Source organism: Nelumbo nucifera, chromosome 1 (assembly GCF_055504915.1).
Source record: "Nelumbo nucifera cultivar China Antique chromosome 1, China Antique-T2T, whole genome shotgun sequence".
NCBI lineage: Eukaryota > Viridiplantae > Streptophyta > Magnoliopsida > Proteales > Nelumbonaceae > Nelumbo > Nelumbo nucifera.
Genome location: NC_142649.1, coordinates 56,999,419 through 57,021,561, shown reverse-complemented (window position 1 = coordinate 57,021,561; position 22,143 = coordinate 56,999,419).

Sequence of the window (22,143 nt, the reverse complement as noted above, 5' to 3'; positions counted from 1 at the left end):
AATCAATGGGACAAAAATATGTGCTTGACCTTAATAGGTGGATATATGGTGAGAGAGTCAAATTAGCAGCAACAATGAGGAGAAAACTCACAGGGCTTGATGCCATAATTCTTCATGTCAAACAGAAGATTTGTATTTAAAGTTCTTACTAAAAACAAAAATTTCTCTTAGACAAAAACCAAAGGAATATTTTTTTTTTCTTCATGGGGCTACACAACGGGGGTAGTCCATCCCCTATCCCCTTAAACCTTGAACTTGTTGATGCTTTTATAATAACTAGTAAGTGTGAATATGTTATGCTTATACGTGACAATTCTAAGTGATAATAATGATAGTAACAATGTATCTGATTTTTTATAAATTTTATGTATTATTTGTTTTTAATTATTAATCGGATGCATATTGCCAAATCTAAATTTGATTACATAAACACTTCATACTACGTACGCCTTTTGGGCCCTGACTCACCCTCTGTGGACAAACCTTGTGGAGGAATCCTTAGGTTTTTGGGGCATTGGATCCTCACCAATGTTTGTGTTACTCAAGCCAACATTCTCGCTTCCGCTTCATCCACACCTATTTGCGTGGGTGCTACCATCTAAGGCGGAATGCTCCCCTATCGATGCATTTTTACATCCCATAGCTTTGGCAGATTGCTTAGCTCCGTTCATCTTTGGCATAAGAGCACTCAATCAATGAGCTATTACACACACTCTTGCAAAGGTGGTTGTTTCTAGGCAAACCTCTTGGTTGTCTCTGCACCCCTACCTCCTTTATCATTGAGCAGTCATATCTAGTATTCAGAGTTTGCCTCGATTTGGTACCATTCTCGCGGCCCGCACCAAAATAGTGCTTTACCCCTAGATGTCCAATCAACTGCTACACCTCAACGCATTTGAGGGGGAGCTAGCTAGCTCTGGGTTCAAGTGGCATTTCACTCCTAACCACAATTCATTTGTTAATTCTTCAGCATCAGTCGATTTAGATCTCCACTTCCCAAGCTTCATCCTAGTCATAGATAGATTACCTGGGTTCAGGTCTATAAGTAGTGACAATTGCCCTAGGAAGACTCGCTTTTGCTACGGCTCCGATGGGTTCCCTTAACCAAGCCACTACCTATGAATCGCTGGCTCATTCTTCAACAAGCACGCAGTTAGAGCCATGGGCTCCTCCCACTACTTAGGAGCTTATGGTTTTGTATTCTATTTCACTCCCCGATGAGGGTACTTTTCACCCTCCCCTTATGGTACTACTTCACTATCAGTCACATAGGAGTATTTAGCCTTGTAAGGTGGTCCTTGCTGATTCACATGGGATTCCACGTGCCCCATGCTAGTCAAGTTAGAGTGTAAGCTAGTGATGCTTTCAGCTACTAGACTCTCGCCATCTAGGGTGTAGTAGTACTCCACCGCTTTGCCTAGAAGCACGACACTTGTATTGCTCTCCCACAACCCCCTTTTCATGGTTTAGGCTGCTTCCATTTCGTTGACCTATTCAGGAATCTCCAGATCTATGTTTATTTTCAACTCCCCAAATCATTTTGTTGCTTACTATGCCCTTCCTTGTTTTTAGGTGCTTAGGTATCCACCATAAGCCTTTCCTCATTTGAATCTTGTTGTTAACTTTAAGGCTATGACATCCTAAGGTGTTGTTAAATGGAAGGATCTTATCAACTTCCACAAATGATAAATCATAGATTAAACTACCGAATTGGAAAATTTTGGTGCTATCATATACCTTTGTATCGGCTAAGTTCATGAGCTGGAGATAAGAGGACTCGAACTATTGACATCCACCATAGGGTAAACCACTGCCTCTCAGGCCTCCCTGACTAGTTCTACCATAGAGGCCAACGATAGACAATAACTCCCCCCCCCCCCCCCCGAACATAGCTTACAAATTTCATCGTACTATGCTCTCCAAAGAGCAACTTTTCTCAAAATCTCAAAAGGTGTTGAGTTGGAATCCCATTTCATTCGAAGGATTCTTGTGGTTTCGGAGGATCCAACTATAGGAGAACCAAGAATGGAGAGATTCCCTGCATTTTTTGTCCGACTCTTTGGTCTTAAGAATGAGTGATTTCTCTTCTCTCCGACACTTATTGCCCAACCTAAGAGCGGATAGCTAATGTGTTCCATTTATTGAACAAGGTTCTATGGTCGACCGCATGACCCCTAGATGCTGAAGGCATCCTTGGGATGATCTCATAGTTCCTACGAGGTGGAGACCATGGGGTCGGTCCATGGATCTTTCTTCCTTTTGCCGCATCTTGCTCAAAGGGTTGAAGGGAGATAATGCATCAAGCTGTTCACAAGGGCCAAATTGATCTTCTTCTCTAGGGATCCCAAATGAAGGAACCCTAGGAGAACTACTAACTCCAACTACCATTCATGTATGATCCATACTAGATCTGACCAACTGCCCATCCTACCTCCTTTACGTATAAGATACTATCATTACCACCTGGACAATTAGACATCCAACCCGTAATCACAATGACCCAATTGCAAGAGTGGCGCTCTACGAATTGAGTTGTATCCCCCCGAGACAAATGGAGCATGCATGAAAGAGTTAGATGCTTCTTTTATTCTTTTCCCTGACGCAACTGAGGCATTCTAGACTTGAACCAGAGACCTTGCCCATGAAGTAAATAATCACACCTATGACCCAACCAATTCAGAGAGAATAAATAGATTCTTCTATGGAATCAATTCGTCCTTCCCGAATGCAGCATACAACCCTCCTAGTCCAACCCTAAACACTCTAAGATCCTTTTTCAAACCTACTTCCATTTCAAGTCAAGAGATAATTGATTGCAGCCTTCTCCAGACCTCTAGGAAAAGCATGAAAAAAAAAGGCTTAAATGGTACGATCCCTCGGTCACCTCAGAATGAAAAGGGTGATCTCATAGTTCTTAGTTTGTGATGATGCATTGTTAGGTGCCCCATTTTCCCATTGAGGTCAAACCTAAACCTAAATTTGTGCTCAAGAGATAGCTGTCCATACATTAATAAGGGATGTATGGATTCTTGAGAAGAGAGGAGTCGTGGTGATCCCCTCGGACCGTCCTAATTCCACGAGTGAATAAAAAGTTTGATCTACATGGGATCTCAGGCCTCCCTGACTGGTTCTACCATAGAGGCCAACGATAGACAATAACTCCTCCCCCCCCCCGAACATAGCTTACAAATTTCATCGTACTATGCTCTCCAAAGAGCAACCCTTCTCAAAATCTCAAAAGGTGTTGAGTTGGAATCCCATATTCGAAGGATTCTTGTGGGTTCGGAGGATCCAACTATAGGAGAACCAAGAATGGAGAGACTCCCTACATTTTCTGTTCGACTCTTTGGTCTTAAGAATGAGGTGATTGCCCTTCTCTCCGACACTTATTGCCCAACCTAAGAGCGGATAGCTAATGTGTTCCACTTATTGAACATGGTTTTATGGTCGGCTCGTGACCCCTAGATGCTGAAGGCATCCTTGGGATGATCTCATAGTTCCTACGAGGTGGAGACGATGGGGTCGGTCCATGGATTTTTCTTCCTTTTGCCGCATCTTGCTCAAAGGGTTGAAGGGAGATAATGCATCAAGCTGTTCACAAGGGCCAAATTGATCTTCTTCTCTAGGGATCCCAAATGAAGGAACCCTAGGAGAACCGCCAACTCCAACTACCATTCATGTATGATCAAAACTAGATCTGACCAACTGCCCATCCTACCTCCTTTACGTTCTTGACAGCCCATCTTTGTCTCGGTAGAGTCTTTCAATGGCATGTTTTGGTCCTCTACCCCATTACTTAGAAAAAGTGAGCCATCGGTTCAGGTATAATATACTATCATTACCACCTGGACAATTAGACATCCAACCTGTAATCACAATGACCCAATTGCAAGAGTGGCGCTCTACGAATTGGGTTGTATCCCCCGAGACAAATGGAGCATGCATAAAGAAGTTAGATGCTTCTTTTATTCTTTTCCCTGGCGCAATTGGGTCATCCTAGACTTGAACCAGAGACCTCGCCCATGAATTAAATCATCACACCTATGATCCAACCAATTCAGAGAGAATAAATAGATTATTTTTCAGAATCAATTCGTCCTTCCCGAATGCAGCATACAACCCTCCTAGCCCAACCCTAGACACTCTAAGATCCTTTTTCAAACCTACTTCCATTTCAAGTCAAGAGATAATTGATTGCAGCCTTCTCCAGACCTCTGGGAAAAGCATGAAAAAAAGGCTTAAATGGTACGATCCCTCCATCACCCCAGAACGAAAAGGGTGATTTCATAGTTCTTAGTTTGTGAAGATGCATTGTTAGGTGCCCCGTTTTCCCATTGAGGTCAAACCTAAACCTAAACTTGTGCTCAAGAGATAGCTGTCCATACACTAATAAGGGATGTATGGATTCTTGAGAAGAGAGGAGTCGTGGTGATCCCCTCGGACCGTCCTAATTCCACGAGTGAATAAAAAGTTTGATCTACATGGGATCTCACCCGAATCGCCCCATCTATCCTCCCGTGGAGAAGTTTGGTTTCAACTCTGGTTTGAATAAGAGGAGTATGCCATTCTAATGTGCCTTGGATGATCCACATCTCCGTGTCAAACGCTGATGAGCACATTGAACTATCCATGTGGCCGAGAGCCTTCACAGCCTATCAAGGACGCTTTCTACCACTAAGCTAATAGCCCGTTATGCCGGCTATGCTCTTCTTTTTGTAATGTTTTATCTTTTTGGTGTATATTTTTTTGTTCATTTATCAAAAAAATGTAAGATTTAAATAGAGGGAATTGACTGAGGTAAAAAAGTAGTTCAATTTATAATTTAAACCTCACGATTAAATAGAGGCTAAACTCAAAATGAACATTTTAGTCAAAAGAAAGTTCCACAATCTTATTAATATTTTTAATAGTAATGTAAATATAGAATTATAGATGTTGTCAATTTTTGTGTTTTTGTGTGAAAATAATTATAATAGACCACACTTACTTTTGTTTAATATGATAAATATATGATGTTATACACGTGACTGATTTTTTTTGGCAAAATTTATATTTTTTTTCATTTTTATGTTTATATTTTATTAATTTTTATTATTTATTTATGACATTAAAGGTTAACACATTTTGACCCAAAAGTTAAACTATTGATATTTGTCAGACAGTAAAATAATTTCATTTTTGGTCAATTCTAAATTATGTATACCATTTTCATCATCAATAAAAATAAGTATTATTTATTACACTTATTTTTTTTTAATTTGATTAATAAAAATATCATAAATGTGTCTAATTTTTCTACATTTTTTTAATTTTCTATATTTATTTATATTTAAAAAAATTTATTACCTAACTATGACTTCATAAGTTGATTAATTTGATATGGATGGATAAATTGCTTAGCCACCACTTGGATAAAGAATGGTTTTGTTTTTAAGTCGGTTTTAAAATATATAGGTTTATAATTAAAAATATTGGCATAGATCTAATTGGTAGCATTTATTAGTAAAAAATAACTCAAATATAGGATTTAATAAGAGAAAATGGGAGCTAATCCCTCTAAGTATAAGAGTTAATGAAGGGGATTAAATGAGGTAGAAAGTAATATTAAAGTTACATTTTCAATCCTTACAACTAGAGATGGACTAAATACACAAATATGGGTATTTTAGTAGCCATTAAGGCTAGCATTGAAACTATAGTAAAATGACTTGATACCCTTTCTTAGATGAAGAAATAGAAGGTAATTTTAGTCTAAAAAAACTTTCACTCTGCATCCACATTTTTATATATAATATAGATTATAAACCAAAGGAAATTTTAAGTTGCCATATCCTAACCTTTGTTGATACTTTTGTAATAATTATAATGGAATGATTATAACAATCATAAACTAATCCATCAAGATCAGAGAATGGCAACCAAATATAGCACACCATAAAAAAGGGGCAATGCTTATTACAAAGAAAGAGGGTTGTTCTTTTAAACTGATAAGAACAAAGATGATTCCACATCCAAATTCAATCCAACTATTTTTCCTAAGGCTGTTTTTTATTGCAGTGGAAAAAAATCCTGTGTAAAAGATAGTTGATGGAAAAGTCACTTCATTGGTTTAAAATTTTCTAGACCGTTGGGAGATTTTTTATGTGAGAATCAATGTAAATGTACATCGATAAAATCAGTCATTTGCATCAATTTAAGATGAAAAAAGTTAGCTGAAAAAGTGGTTTACATTGATTTTCAATGTAAATTTTACATCCCAAACAAACGCCCGAAAAAGTGGACCTGCTGCAGAGTTAGTTTTACATCGGTATGCTTTTACACTGGAAACAAACACATGTAAATGCAAACTAATGGTGAAGTTTTACGTTAATTCGCATTTACACCATAATCAAATGCAGCCTAAATGAAAGAAAATGGCTCATGTTCATTTAAATTCTACTAAGCTAACTGCCATAAATTATAAATATGTCAGTAAAATGGTTACTTAATGGCCCACCATAGATTAAATATTGATCATTGCATAAAAAATATAAATTGTTCTTGGAAGATTATCACACACACACAGAGGCTAGATTGGAAAGCGTTGGGAATTGAGAAAATTTATTTAAGGCCAAGCATGATATTCTTGCTTCCTAGATATGCGTCTCTTGCTTTCACTTGTACTAGTGGAGAACTGCCAAGTCCCAAAGATGTATGGGCCAACTCAAGCCATAACCAGAAAAATAAATGGATTAGTAAGAACAAATACTAAGAAGGAATTATTAGTTGAGTAAATCAAAAGCATAGTAGGCATTAAATAATATAAATCATGAAATTAACATAGAAAGAAGAAAATTACAAAATGAAATAAAATAGATCAAGAAAATTTACATTGGAAGGTGGTTTTGCCTTCAAATAGGAGATTCGGTGCTGCAAATGGTGATTCCAAATCTATAAAATAAAATATATGATGAAAGTGGATTTACTTTTGTAGATGGGTTAAATCAAGGTTTTAAAAACCAAACTGGAAATGGAATTGTTCTAACCATCATTTTCTAGTTCACTGGTTCAACCATCCAGGTTGAGTGATTCAACCTGTGATGTTATAAATAAAATAAAAACAAAAAATATTTATAAATAATGAAAATTATCAAAAAATTAAATAAATACAAGGAAATTTTCAGAAAAAAAAAATCATATACAAAACTATATAAATATATATACATAAAAGAATAAAATGCAACAAATATAGAAAAGAATATAGAAAATTGGATATATTATACATTCACCACCACTGGTAATGGTGTCACAAATACAATCACAGAGAGAGGGGAATAAAATCACCGGTGGATGCTATTGTGGTCTAGTCTTCGGTGATTAAAACCATTGCTGCAACTAAAGACTCGGTGGCAGAGAAAAAAATTCTAAAACCATTGGTTTGTATGTCACCGTTGTGGTTTATATGTCACCACTGCAAAACCGTCAGTTGTCGTAGGTCTTCGAATGCCATCGGAGGTCGGAGGTAGATGGGGCCTCAGCCACTCGATGGCTCGAGTGAGAAACAAAGGGAATCAGAGAATAATAGGTCACCATTGCAAAACTGTCGGTCACCGGTCACAATGGGTCACCATAGTTCTTTGTAAGTCATCGGAGGTCAGAGCAAGTCAGGCAAGTTTGGCCAGGTTTATGGGCAACCTGGGCCCCGACCCTAAAATTTGGGGCCTAAGCCTGAACCGAGCCTGAGGTCAAGCCTAAGGTTTTCAACCCAAGCCCAGCCCGCACTGTAATTTGATGCACTTAGGTTGGTCAATGAACCTACTCTAAAATTATACATATATACATATTTATGCAAATATGTATGCATATATATGTAAATATATATACAAAATTTACATATATGTATATAAGAATGTGTATAGTTGGGCTAGGTTTGGGTTATTTACGGGAAAGGCCCAAGTACAGCCTAAAAAATAAAAAAGCTTGACTTCTTGGGCCAGAGCCCAGCTTGTGTAAAATTTTGGGTTGGGCCTTTCCAAGTTGCACCCCTAATTCGATTTAGGACTCATAGGGAATTTTATCCTTATTATTATTTTTTAACTATAGAAAATATAAAAGATCACCCGCGAACTGCTGATCGAGTCGAATGGTTTAGTGGTTCGACCGCTTGGGTCAACAATTCTCTGACCAAAATCGGACCCAGGGACCTAATCGGTTCTCGGGTCGAACGGTCCAACTGCTCGATCCGGTCTAGTTTTCAAAACCATGGGTTAAATAGTTAGTTTGAATTGCCATGTAAGGACTGAATGGCTGTGGGAATGAGCAACGAGTTGGTTCCTATTTGATCAAATATGAATGTGAAATGCAATTGGAGGACATCGAAGAATAGACCATTGAACGTTGGGCCTCAAGGATGGCCAGTGGTAAATTGTGTTGAAGAAAGAAAGTTGGACAATGGGGGGCCAAACAAAGAGTGATGCTCTAATGTTTGAATTGGTACCAAGATAGATGGTATGATATGAATCAAGAAAGAGTCACGAGTGAGAGAGAGACACACTTGAAAGTCAGTGGCTAAAAGAGAGAGGAGCTAATAGAGCTTGTATAAAAAACAAAAATCATATCAAGCATGTTTTAACCTTTGAACTTCCTATTTTATACAGAGGAGAAATGAACTAGTATTAATAACATAAAGGGGAAGGGAGAGGATTTTGTGCAGGAAAATTTATATATGAGAAAATATTGGTTAGAGAAAGACTATGGGAATTAAAGAGTAGGTTAATTGGAACTAACGTATGTAGAAGAAGACTATGGGAATTAAAGAGTAGGTTAATAAGAAGACAACACGTGCATGGTATGAGAATGAAGAGGAGTATGTGGGTCCGTTTTTAAATTGGACTGGTTTTTTTCCACCGCTGACCCAAATGGTCAAACTGCTAAACCGTTCAACCAAGGCATTGCTTTACGGTTTAATAAAAACTTATTTAATTTTTTAAGATTATTAATAGAGAAGAAAAAGATATTGAGAGATGGGGGAGGGTTTGAGACAAGAACTAATCTAAGATCATTGAGATTTGTGTGTGTGTAAGAGAGAGAGAGAGAGAGGTGAGAGATTTGAGATTAGAGAAAGAGAGAAATGAAATCTTAGATCTAAGATCAAAGAAAGAGGTAGTCGTCATCATCGCCATCATAGATGAACATCACCTATTTCTTCTTTCTTTCTTTCTTCCTTTATTTTTTTCTTTCCTTCTCTCCTCCCTTTCCTTTTTTTTTCTTTCCTTTCTTTTCTTTCTTTCTTCTTCTCTCAGCCAACAACCACCTAACTCTAGCTCTCTTTTCTCATAAAAGGAGATATAGCCCTAATATACTAAATGTCCTATTGAAGGTCAAACTGCTTGAATCATTCGACTCAAACGATCAAACTGTTAACTTGGAAATTGATGATCAAACTATTTTCATTTCCGGTCGTTTTTTAAAACCTTGGGTGAGATATATGTAGTTGTAGGAAAATCAGGAGAATTTATCATTTAAGCATCTAAGTAATTGATATTCTTTCATTAATTTGATAAAAAGAAAAGGAATTCTTCTTTCTTTTAATCTTAACTACAATGAGGGTATAATCCATTAAAAGCTACCTTAACATATAGAGGAGAGAGAGAGAGAGAGAGAGAGAGAGAGGATAAGCCCACCAATCACATGAGTTTGAAAAATTCAAGGTAGATTTTGAAAATTCAAAAGAAAATGAAGGGTAGAAGAGTCACAAGGTATGTTTAAGTCAATTTAAGAAAACATAGGGTATGTTTAAGTCTTTTACCCCGCCCCCTAAAAAAATAAAAATTGAATCACATTTAGACTAATGGATGCCATTTGCAAGTGCCTGATTGGAAGGGATGAAGTACAACGGCTTCTAGCTTCTCATAAATTATGTCTATTGAAAAATTCAGAGAGTCCAAATTGGGTGTTAGTCAGTAACTTGAAATGGTGTACTTGAATATTTTGTTTGTCGTGCTTCAAAGTAGTTGAATCAGCTTAGCCGAATCTTTAGTTCAATGTTTAGGCCTCCCAATCCAAACGACTTCAAAGTCTTGCTATTTTAACCTATAGCATTGGACGCGTGGTATTAATCTCTCCCCTAAACATTGCAACTTGTATGAGATAGAAAAAATTTCATGATATACTCTTAAAGTCTTGAATCTTTAAGCATGGGCCTTTTGTACTAATTAATAGGGCATACCCATGACCTTTTTGGTCTATCCTAGCTCTTCTAGCCCCTTTCAACTTGCAATAAATCATTTCTTCTTACAAGTGAATCTATTTGTCTTCCATACAGATGACCAAACCATCCTAATCCACTTTATCTCATTTTATTACTTTATCAGGCTACTCCCATATTAAGTCATATGACTTTATTTCTAATCTTATTCTTTTTACTTTTTCCATTTATCCATCTCAATATATGCATTTTTGCAACACTTGATTTATGACCATAGTGTTTTCTTGGTTGCCCAACATTCTACTCCATATAATATATCTGGCCTCACACCAAAATTGATAGAATTTTCCTTTTTAATTGAAGTGGTATTTGTATATTGCACAAAACTTTGGATTCTTCCTTGCACTTTGTCAATCCTACATTAATTCTATGGGTGCCATCCTCTTAAATCTCTCCATTGTTAATTATGAATTCAAATTAAGGTACCAAAAAGGCTACATTGAGTTATCTCTTTGGTATTCGATCCTATGTCTACCACAATTTGCACTCCTATTATTATTATTATTCTTATTCTTATTCTTATTCTTATTATTATTATTATTATTATATCATAATCTTACTTATTTTAAATCATCATAGTCATGCTTGTTGAAGGTGGCAAATCGGACAAGAAAAAGAGAAAGGCAAAGAAGAAAGCTAGCAAGCCTAAAAAGCAGAAGAATGACAACGCATCAGATGTCTGTCACTTCTACAAGCAGACCGGCTACTGGAAGAGGAATTGTCCTCAGTACCTGGAGACTAAAAAATAAGGTAATTTTGAATCCTTTGTCATAGAGACCAATATGTTGGTCACTTATGCTTCCTGGTGTATTGACTCTGAGGCTTCTATTCATGCATGTAATACATTGCAGGGGTTCAGGACAAGTAGAAGATTGAGTGATAGAGAAGTGATTCTTCACTTGGGGTCTTCTACAAGTGTTGCAGCTACAACCATAGGAACTGTAGAATTGTATTTCATAGAAGAAATTATTACATTAAAATATTGTCTTTATGTACCCAATTTGAGAAAAAATTTGATTTCTGTTTCAAAACTATGTGTGGATGGTTATTCTATTCTCTTTAGTAATATGATTATTATCAAAAGGAATAACAAATTCTTCGCATATAGAGAACTTGAGAATGATCTCTATGTTCTCCATCTTTCTCTAGAAACAAATTTAATCGAAACAACATCGGATAATAACCCCAAGAAAAGAACTCGTGATACAGTTAATCCCACATGCCTGTGGCTTACCAACTTGGACACATTAGCATAGATCGTATCACAATGTTGGTAAAGGATGGTCCTTTGGATTTTCTAACTGTAGAAGATCTTCCAGCCTGTGAACCTTGCCTTCAGGGTAAGCTGGCGAAACAGCCATTTACTGGTAGGCTTGAAAGATCAACAGACACACTTGACTTTATACATACTGATGTATGTGGTCCCATGAATGTTATGACAAATAACCAGAATGTTTATTTCATAACATTTACCGATGATCATTCTCGGTATGGTTACGTGTACCTAATGAGACACAAGTCTGAATCCTTTGAAAAGTTCAAAGACTTCAGACAAGAAGTCAAGAAACAGTTGGGGTGACACATTAAGGCCCTTCGATCAGATCGAGGAGGTGAATATCTCTTTGACGAATTTAGGGACTACTTAAAGGAAAATGGGATAGTATCACAACTAGCTCCTCCAGCTACACCACAGTTAAACGGTGTGTCGGAAAGAAGGAACCAGACTTTTTTAGATATGGTCTGATCACTTCTCGTCCACTCAAAATTACCTACATTCTTTTGGGGATATGCATTAGAGACTACAATATATGTGCTGAACAAGGTTTCAACCAAATCCGTTTCGAAGACTCCTTATGAGCTTTGGATCGGCAAGAAACCAAGTGTAAGACACTTGAAGATTTGGGGTTGTCCGGCACATGTTAAAAGAACAAGTGCTGATAAATTAGAATCTAAGACCAGTCATTGCCTATTTGTGGGTTACCCCAAAGGCTCTGTAGGGTATTTATTCTATGACCCAGGAGAGCAGAAGGAGTTCTGTAGTCGAAATGCCCATTTATTGGAGGAGGATTACATCCTAAACAATCACGTTAGGAAGTTATTCTTGATGAAGAGAGCTCAGGAGTAGTGGTAGATGTCCCACAAACTCTAGTTAATAACCAACTTAGGAAATCTACCCGGGCATCCAGGCCTCCAGTTCAATACGGCTATAACCAAGAACGTTACTTAGTGGAAACCACGACAAGTGAGGAGGATCACGTGGTCCGTAGTAGACGGCAATCCGAATCACTTCCGACCAAGGCACCATCTAATAGTGCAGAGGTCAGCAGCATTGCTACTGAGCCAGTCCAACAGCATCGAAGGAAATGTGCTAGGGCACCTTGAACAGTAAATCCAGGCCATCTCGTGCGACCTAGACAACATGAGCAGCCTAAAGGTAGGGTGCAGGTAAGCTCGGGAATCACAAAAACCGCTCCCCTCCTCTCTATACCCTCTCCACTATCCCCCAAGCTCCTGGCCTCCCCGATGCCGATAAACTTCAAGGTCCCCCCTGGATAAGTACGACGGGTCTTTCGACCCAAATGATCACGTAGATTCTTTCCGATCCTAAATGCACCTCGCTGGGGCTGACAAAGCTTGCATGTGCATTGCTTTCTCCACGACATTCAAAGGGGTAGCTCGCACTTGGTACAAAAACCACGCGCCAGGGACAATTAAAAGTTGGGCGCAGCTCGTACAGTTGTTCACCTCGCACTTCATCACCAGTAAGAAGTGTCCGAGGTCACAAGAAAGTCGTCTCAGTATAGTCTAGAGGGAAGGAGAGTCGTATTGAAGCAACGTCAAATGCTTCAACGACACTTGTTTATTTATCCTGGACTTAGACCCCACTATAAGACTCGCGACAGCAAAGAAGAGGATCACTCACAGGGAATTCAAATGGCGTGTGGTGGCAAACAAACCCAAAGACATCACAGAATTTCTTAAGCTCGCCGATCAGTTCATCAGGACCGAGGAGGAGGTGAACCAAAGGACTAAAGCCTCGACAGAGGAAAGAAAGAGAGAATACCACAGCTCAAACAACGGTAGCGGCAAAAGGAAGAAAAGCAAGTCCCCAACAAGGGGAGGGAACAAGTCAGATTTTCATCCCCGAGCTCCCCTAGTTGAAAGAATGAGTTACACTCCTCTCAACACGAAGCGAGGGGAAATCCTCATGGCGATCAAGGACACCTCTTTTGTGAAGTGGCCACCCCGGTTGAGGGGAGACCCGGCCACTAGAAATAAAAATGTATTTTGTCATTTTCATAGAGATCACGGTCATTGTACAAAAAAGTAATAAAAACCAAGCAGATCGGAAGGGGAAGCAAAGGAGAGATGCTCCCGAGCCCAGCAGCCAGCGTAGCGAGCAACCGTAGAGACAGCTGCCCGAGGAGAGACCAATCTGCGTGATGATCAACACGATCACTGGCGGATCCATAGTCGCAGGCTGCACCTCGGCCGCAGGGAAGCCCTCAGTTCGCAAACTGGAACACGAAGAGCAGAATCCACCGAAGCAACCTAGGCCTGAAGACCCGATATTCTTCATGGAAGACGATGCACGCGGGGTTCAGTACCCCCATGATGATGCCCTGGTTATAAAGATGAGGGTCAACAACTTTGAGGTGAAGCATATCCTGGTGGGAAGTCCTCAATTCGCAAACTGGAACACGAAGAGCAGAATCCACCGAAGCAACCTAGGCCCGAAGACCCGATATTCTTCACGGAAGACGACGCACGCGGGGTTCAGTACCCCCATGATGATGCCCTGGTTATAAAGATGAGGGTCAACAACTTCGAGGTGAAGCATATCTTGGTCAACTCCGGCAGCTCAGTAGACATCCTGTTCAAAGACGTGTTCGACAAGCTCCAGCTCCAGGAAGGCGACCTCAAGCCAACCACTACTCCCCTGGTAGGCTTTAGCGAAGAGGAAGTCAGGCCCTTGGGGCGAATCTCAGTTCCTATGGAGATCGGCACCAGGCCTAGCATCGCGAGGTTCGTGCACAACTTCTTGGTAGTCGTGACTCCCTCCCCGTACAACGCCATTATAGGTCAACCTATCACCCACGCGCTTCGCGCAGTGGTATCCACCTACTACTTGGCTATGAAGTTCCCCACGGACTTCGGAGTTGGAATAGTGCGAGGCGACCAGCTCGAATCCCACAAGTGCTATGTTGCCGCTCTCAAAGAGAAAGCCAAGCTGGAAGACGCCCTCGAACTAGAGCAACCTGTGGAGTATCTTGAGGAGCGAGCTACGCCCACCGAAGGGACGATCCACATCCCGACCTCAGCAGAAGATCCAGTCAGGACCCTCCAGATCGGAGCAGCGATCGAGGAGCCTCTCCGCTCTCGGCTGGTAAGTTTTTTACTTAAAAATTTAGATGTGTTTGCATGGTCCGCGGCAGAGATGCCCGATATAGATGCTAAGGTAATAACTCACAAGTTGAACATTGATCCTTTAGTCAGGGCAGTTAGATAGAAAAACGCAACCTCACCCCGGAGCGTTGGAGGATAGTCGATGAGGAGGTCGGGAAACTCCTCGTAGCCGATTTCATCAGGGAGGTCCATTACCTGAGTTGGGTGGCTAACCCTGTTCTAGTAAAAAAGGCCAACGGCAAATGGCGCATGTGCGTCGATTACACGAACCTGAATCGAGCTTGCCCGAAGGATTGTTTCCCACTCCCTAAGATCGACCGTCTAGTGGACGCGACCTTAGGGCACGAGTTGCTGAGTTTTCTGGATGCATACTCGAGCTATAACCAGATCAAGATGGACTCCATTGACGAGGAAAAAACAACATTCATAACCGAGCTAGGATTGTATTATTACAAGTTCATGCCCTTCGGGCTAAAAAATGCCGGGGCGACCTTTCAAAGACTTGTCAACAAACTTTTTGAACCGTTGATCAGCAATAAGGTTGATTGCTATGTAGACGACATGGTCGTCAAAACCCAGTTTTTGAACTGTTTAATAAGTGACTTGCAATGTGTTTTTGAAATTCTGTGCAAGTATAGTATGAAGTTGAACCCTAACAAGTGCGTCTTTGGTGTCACCTCGGGTAAATTCCTGGGTTACATAGTTAACCAATGTGGCATCGAAACAAACCCGAAAAAATCAAGGCTATCTTGGATATGAATCCACCTCGCAAGTTGAAAGAGGTTCAAAGGCTGAATGGCCTCATGGCTGCCCTAAGTCGCTTCATGTCCAAGTCAGCAAATCGTTGCCTGCCTTTTTTCAAGGCAATTAAGAAAAGTAAAGACTTTGAATGGACTAAAGAGTACCAGCTCGCCTTCGATGAGCTAAAGCAGTACCTAGTTAGTATCCCGATTCTGACCCGACCCGAGGAGGGTGATGTTTTTAAGTTGTACCTCTCCACGAGCGATGAGGTGGTCAGCTCGGTACTAATAAAAGAAGTAGATCGGTGTGAGTAAAGTTTTGCAGGATGCAAAAACCAGGTACCCGAAGATCAAGAAATTGGCGTACGCACTGGTCACAACAGCTCAGAAGCTTTGCCTGTATTTCCAAGCTCACACAGTCGTAGTCCTCACGAACAAACCTCTGAGGCAAGTCTTAATCAACCCCGAGGTATCTGGTAGACTGACAAAGTGGGCCATTGAACTCAGCAAGTACGACCTCTGGTATGAGCCTCGGATGGTGATTAAAGCCCAAGCCTTAGCTGACTTTGTAGCAGAATGCACCTTCAACACCGCAGCCCCCGAACTAATTGAGCTCGAACACAAAGAGGAGGCTTCGACCAGTGCGGCCCCGGTCCCGGTTAGAGCAAGGCCAACTTAGGACGAGGAGCCCTGGATCCTCCATGTAGAACGGCTCATCCAATCAACAAGGAAGAGGAGCCGGCGCCATTCTGCACGGGCTAAGCGAGGTGAAACTGGAGTACGCACTTCGGTTCGAGTTCGCGGCATCTAATAATGAAGCGGAGTAAGAAGCACTACTAGTTGGGCTCACACTAGCAAACGAGGTACAAGCGAAACACATCATCATCTGCAGCGATTCCCAGCTCATGGTCAACCAGGTCACCGGCGATTACGAAACTCGTGACCCCACCATGGCTGCTTATTTAGCCAAGGTCAGGGAAGTTCAACGCAGCTTCCAATCATACTTCATCAGGCAGATTCCAAGGTCCGAGAACGCTGAGGCCAATGCCCTGTCCCGGTTAGCCAACACGAGCAGCAACACTATGAGGACCGTGTACATAGAGAACCTATCTCGGCCCAGCATTCTCGGGGGGGGGGGACAGAAGTGGTCGCTTCTATTGCACAAATAGAGCCGAGCCGGATTAACCCACTCACAAGCTACTTGTTTCACAGAACCCCACTTGTAGAGCGACATGCAGCCAAGTACGTCATGATAGACGGACGGCTGTACCAAAGATCCTACACGCTCCCTTACTTGCACTACTTGTGACCTTCAGACGCTGAGCTCGTTCTCCACGACACTCATGAAGGCCTATGCGGCGGACACTTGGGGGGCAGGGCTCTCGCCCAGAAAGTGCTACGGCAAGGATATTTCTGGCCCATGATGAAGGCAGACGCACTTGAGCTCGTCAAGAAATGCGATAAATGCCAGAGGCACGCCAACATTCATCACCAACATGCTGCCGACCTGAAGTACCTCACCAGTCCGTGGCCCTTCGCAAATTGGGGAATCGACATTCTTGGACCATTCCTGTCAACAATAGGACAGAGGAAATTCTTGGTGGTAGTAGTAGATTACTTTACAAAGTGGGTAGAGGCAGAATCCCTAGCAACAATCACAGCTCGAACTGTACAAAATTTCTTTTGGAAGAGCATAGTATGTCGCTTCGGACTGCCTTGAGTGCTCATCTTTGACAACGGTAAGCAATTCGAAGATATTAAATTCCAGAACTGGTGTGCTGAGATGGGGATACAACAGAACTTCAATTCGGTAGCACACTCTCAGGCTAATGGGTAGACAAAAGTCACGAACAGAGCCATACTCTGCGGACTGAAAGCTCGCTTACCCCGAGCTAAGGGGCTATGGGTAGACGAGCTGCCCAACGTACTATGGGCTTACCAAACCACCATCAAGACCGCCACAGGTGAAACCCCCTTTAACCTCACCTATGGCACGACGGTAATCCCAGCCGAGATCGATGTACCTACATTGCGCTTGGAAGCTTACGACGAAGAAGAAAACGGTGACGAGCTCTGTACCAACCTCGACCTGGTGGAAGAAGTACGAGACCTCGCATATATCTAGACCGCAGCCTACCAGCAAAGAGTAGCTCGGTATTGTAATACCCGGGTCAGGAAGTGGCACTTCCGTGTCGGGGACCTGGTCCTTCGGAAAGTTATGGTACCTGAGCCCGGTGTAGGTAAGCTCGGACTGAACTGGGAAGGTCCCTACCGAGTAAAGAGGGTACTTGGGGTAGGCACATATGAGCTCGAAATCCTAGAGGAAAAACAAGTACCTTGAGCGTGGAACATCAACAATCTAAGGCGATACTACCTGTGATTGCCAAACTGAAGAGCAAACTGAAAAGACACCCCCAGAAGACCAAAGGCCGAACTAACAATTGACCTCGGCACTAGCATAAGACCCAGTTGCCTCTTCGGCATGGGCAAAGTTCAGGAGTGGACTATGAGTCGCTCCCAAAGCCTAAGGGCTACAATACTGCACAAGACCCTGTTGCCTCTTCGGCATGGGCAAAGTTCAGGAGTGGACTATGAGTCGCTCCCAAAGCCTAAGGGTCACAACAAGACCCAGTCGCCTCTTTGGCATGGGCAAAGTTCAAGAGTGGACTATGAGTCACTCCTAAAGCCTAAGGGCTACAATATTGCATAAGACTCAGTTGCCTCTTCGGCATGGGCAAAGTTTAGGAGTGGACTATGAGTCGCTCCCAAAGCCTAAGGGCAACAACAAGACCTAGTCGCCTCTTCGGCACGGGCAAAGTCCAGGAATGGACTACAAGTCGCTCCCAGAACCTAAGGGCCAAAGTACCGAACTGGCGGGGACCTCAGCACCACATGAGACCTGGTTACCTCGCTGGCATAAGCAAGTTGCTTCCAATACTTGAGGCATGGATAGCTCGGGCATAAGCCCTACGATATCTAGCCCACTACGGCACACAAGAGTAGGTCGGACCCGTAAGGGACAACTGACATCCAAATAAGTAGCCTGTGCACGGACAGGACGGGTATATGCCCCGCGATGTCGCTCACCTCGGCGTATGTTATATGGAGTTACCCCTACTAAGCCTTTGCAAACAGTTCGGGGTAACAAACACTTAGAAAATTTTCTATTACGATTATCCTTACTTATTATCCAGCTCGGTAGCTCAACAATTCGGGTAATCTACACATTTGTTGCCTAGATCGGAAGCTATCTATACTTAGAATATCTTTTACATGAAGGATTACTAAAAAATTGGTATTTCATTCACAAAAGATGTAGGTACATAGATTTTGTTCTAACCCGAGCTCAGCCACTTCGTGGTGTACATTCGATACAAGAACATAAATCTCAAAGATCATGGTTGTCAGCAGGATTGGTCTCCATATGATCTTCCGTGACCTCCAGTTTCGAAGGGCACTCCTCGACCTCGTCGTCACTCCCTTCCTCTGACGAGCTGGGCTCTGCGTTTGCTGCCTCGGCATCCTCGGGAGTAAGCTTTGATGCGGAAATGGCTTTGAGATCGAGGTTGGGGAACTTCTTCCTCATCACGTACTTACACAATTTGAAGCCAGAGCGGTAGGAGCATGAACCATACTCAACTTGGAGATTGTGGAACTCCGAAGATTGCTTGAAGTGCTCCACGGCCTGGCTTCGTGCCTCTTCCACAGCGGTCTCTAAGATCCGAGTTCGCTCTTGCACCATCACCTTGAGATCTTCAACTTCTCGTCGAAGCCTCATTCTCTCCTCGATCAGCGCCGAGTTCTCCTCGGTCAACATGAAGATCTTCTCCTGCAGTCTCCCCTTCTCCTCAGTCAGTGCGGAGATCTACTCCTGCTGCTTCTCCTTTTCCTCATTTAGAGACAGAATTAGCTCCTTATAACCTTGAGCCACCTTCTTGGTCCGGAGCACCTCGTCCCAAGCTTTATCAAGCTTGTGATGCAGTTTTTGTGCCTCCTCCTTGGCTCCCTGAATTTGCCTCAAACGGATTTGCGACTAACACATCAGCGCGTGAATGGAGGAGTTCACCAGGCAAGGAAAAAACCGAGGTAAGAACATTTTTTGAAAAGACCACAAAGAAACAAAAGTACAAGGTAAAAGCACCTACCACCATGCAGAGGCCGGCAGCCCGACCCCAAGCCAAGCCGTAGACATCCCGGCCCACTCTGTGACCTCCTCGGAGAAGACGGCCTCCTTGCTCTTACGGATCCCGAACTGGTGAGTCAGGATACTCCTCTTTGGAGGCTCGTGTCGGGGTCTGGAAGTGCTCGCCGGCTCGGTTGAATGAGTAGCTTCCGGCTCAGGCACTAGGGTGCTCTCTGGTTCATCCTGCCGAGCACTTCCCTCTTCCTCTTCTAGATCCACCATGGGAGGATGAAGGCGAACCTCCTCCTGGGGGAGCTCGGCGGAGATCGGCTCCGCGATGTGGACCTCGGGCGGGGCGGGGGTTGAAGGGTTGACCTCCTGGCGAGGCTTCTTCGCCTTCCTCTTCTTCCCCTTCTGCATACTGTTGAAAAGGTTCTTGGCATCGACCTCTGGCATGATGACTGCAAAGAATAGAAGGTTAGCCATGACCCTCGAGGTTGAAAACAGTTTAGCGCATTTTTTGGCGTCCGTAGAGTTGATAGATCGCATGACGTCCGTGCATGAACCGCACGCGACCTATCTGACAGAGTGGCCTGGACTTCGAGCGAAATCCACTTGTCACATCGTGAACTCCTCAAACCAGGTCAAGACCCCTAGCTTGAGGAGTGGGGGGCAATTGATGAAGGGGAATTTGGCCCGACCTCGTAACAGGGAGACACATGGACGTGACTCGATGTAAGCGACAACTCAACATGATTAGATCGGCACGTGGACGTGACTTGACACAAGTGATAGTTCAGCATGATCAGTTCGCTACAAAGCGACCTCGGGTGTCCTGATACCCCGAACTAAAGATACTCCAAACTAAGGATATCCCGAACTAAGATAGTCTCAGTACCAGATCGCAACCAGGATAACGAAACCAAGTTCACTACAGATCGAACCCGGATAGATGAACCACCTCGGTCAAGACTACCTCGGGATGAGTATACCTCGGCGCAAGATCACATCAGGACCACCTCGTTCCAAGGGCACTTCGGCATTCATATCTGGTCAGACCTAAAGAGCACGAGCTCGGGAAGCTCGCCACCAATCAACTCGCCATCAGGCAGCCCGGTTCCTTACAGGCAGCTCGCCTCCCGTTCAGACCGACCACCGCATGGCAACCCCGAGGATCTCACCACTGTGTTCCGCATCTTACGGGATTGTACCTCGCAACGGCTATATTATCTCACCCACTCTCCAGTTCAGACGGGAGAGGGAAATCTTACCGGTTAGTGGCATTTAAACCACCTAACACGCAAGCGGATCCCATCACAGCAAGGATCCAGGAACCGCTCCACCAACCCATGGGGACTCCAGTATATAAAGACTTCACCCCCAGGGGCGAAGGTATGTGTTCATGCGTAATCTTTTCTCTCTAGCTCTCAAACTCACTATTATCATCTTCAAGCTCTCTACTACTACTGTGTGCTAACTTAGCCATTGAAGTGTCCTCGCCAGGTAAGCAACCCCGGGATCTCTAACTCCTCTCTTGCAGGTTACCCCAGTTCTCGTCGTTGCTGGCAGCCAGATCATCTCCAGCAACGAGCAGCCGGATTACGCCACATCAACATCCATTATATATTCAAGCATCCATGTTATTTGTTTAGAATGTAAAATATAAAAGGGAGTGGAAGAGGCTACATGAGACTGTGCCTATAAATGTGCAACTGTCATGGTTGCAATAGATGGTGAGAAAAGACTCTTCGAGGTTTGAGGGGATACCTATGGTTAATGGTTGGTTCTGTGGATTATTTTCTTCACTGATTCTATCTGCTATCACTTGCATTGGTTGAACATGTGGTGTGCTTTTTACCTATAACATTTAAACTATTTCAAATTAATTTATCTTATGAATATTCCTATTTAATCAGTTTGACACATATCATCATTTTTTAATGCATCATGACTTTGTCAAAAAGAGCTTCTTCACTTGGTAGAATATTTTTTACATCGCTATACATTTCACCTAACAATTGACTTGGAAAAATACATTTGCTTGCTAGCATTGCTTCCCGTATGTTGGACTGTAAAAGCTATGCTACTTAATCATGATGGTGAAACACTGATCAATTGTATTGAAAAATTATTTCAAGACATTGAGGAACCAAGCGTAAAAGATTGCATGTAAATAGTAACGGATATGAGATTCATAAAAAGACACCCGTTGTACGTCAAGGCACATATTATATTCACTAACGATTTGCATTTATCGACGAATGTGGATGACCTTCTGTGATAGATCAACTTACTCTGCTAGAATTGCATGGTTGGAAGCTGCTATACGCAACTACTTTGATAATGAGCTTATATGATTGTAATAGTGTCAATGTGTGCTCTTGTTTTATTTTGGAATTTGAAACAATGGTGTGAACAATATGTTTCATTAATAGTTAATGGCATTTTAAACTGATTTGTAGTTTAATATCACGCAATACGATGCCAATTTTCTCATATATTTGATTTACAGATGTTAACAGTAGAGGCTAGGAATGCGTTGGTTAAAATCCTACTCTAGCTATGGCTATTAAAAGTCAAACTTTTACAAATTAAATGTCCTCGCCCAGACAATGAATTTTCACTTA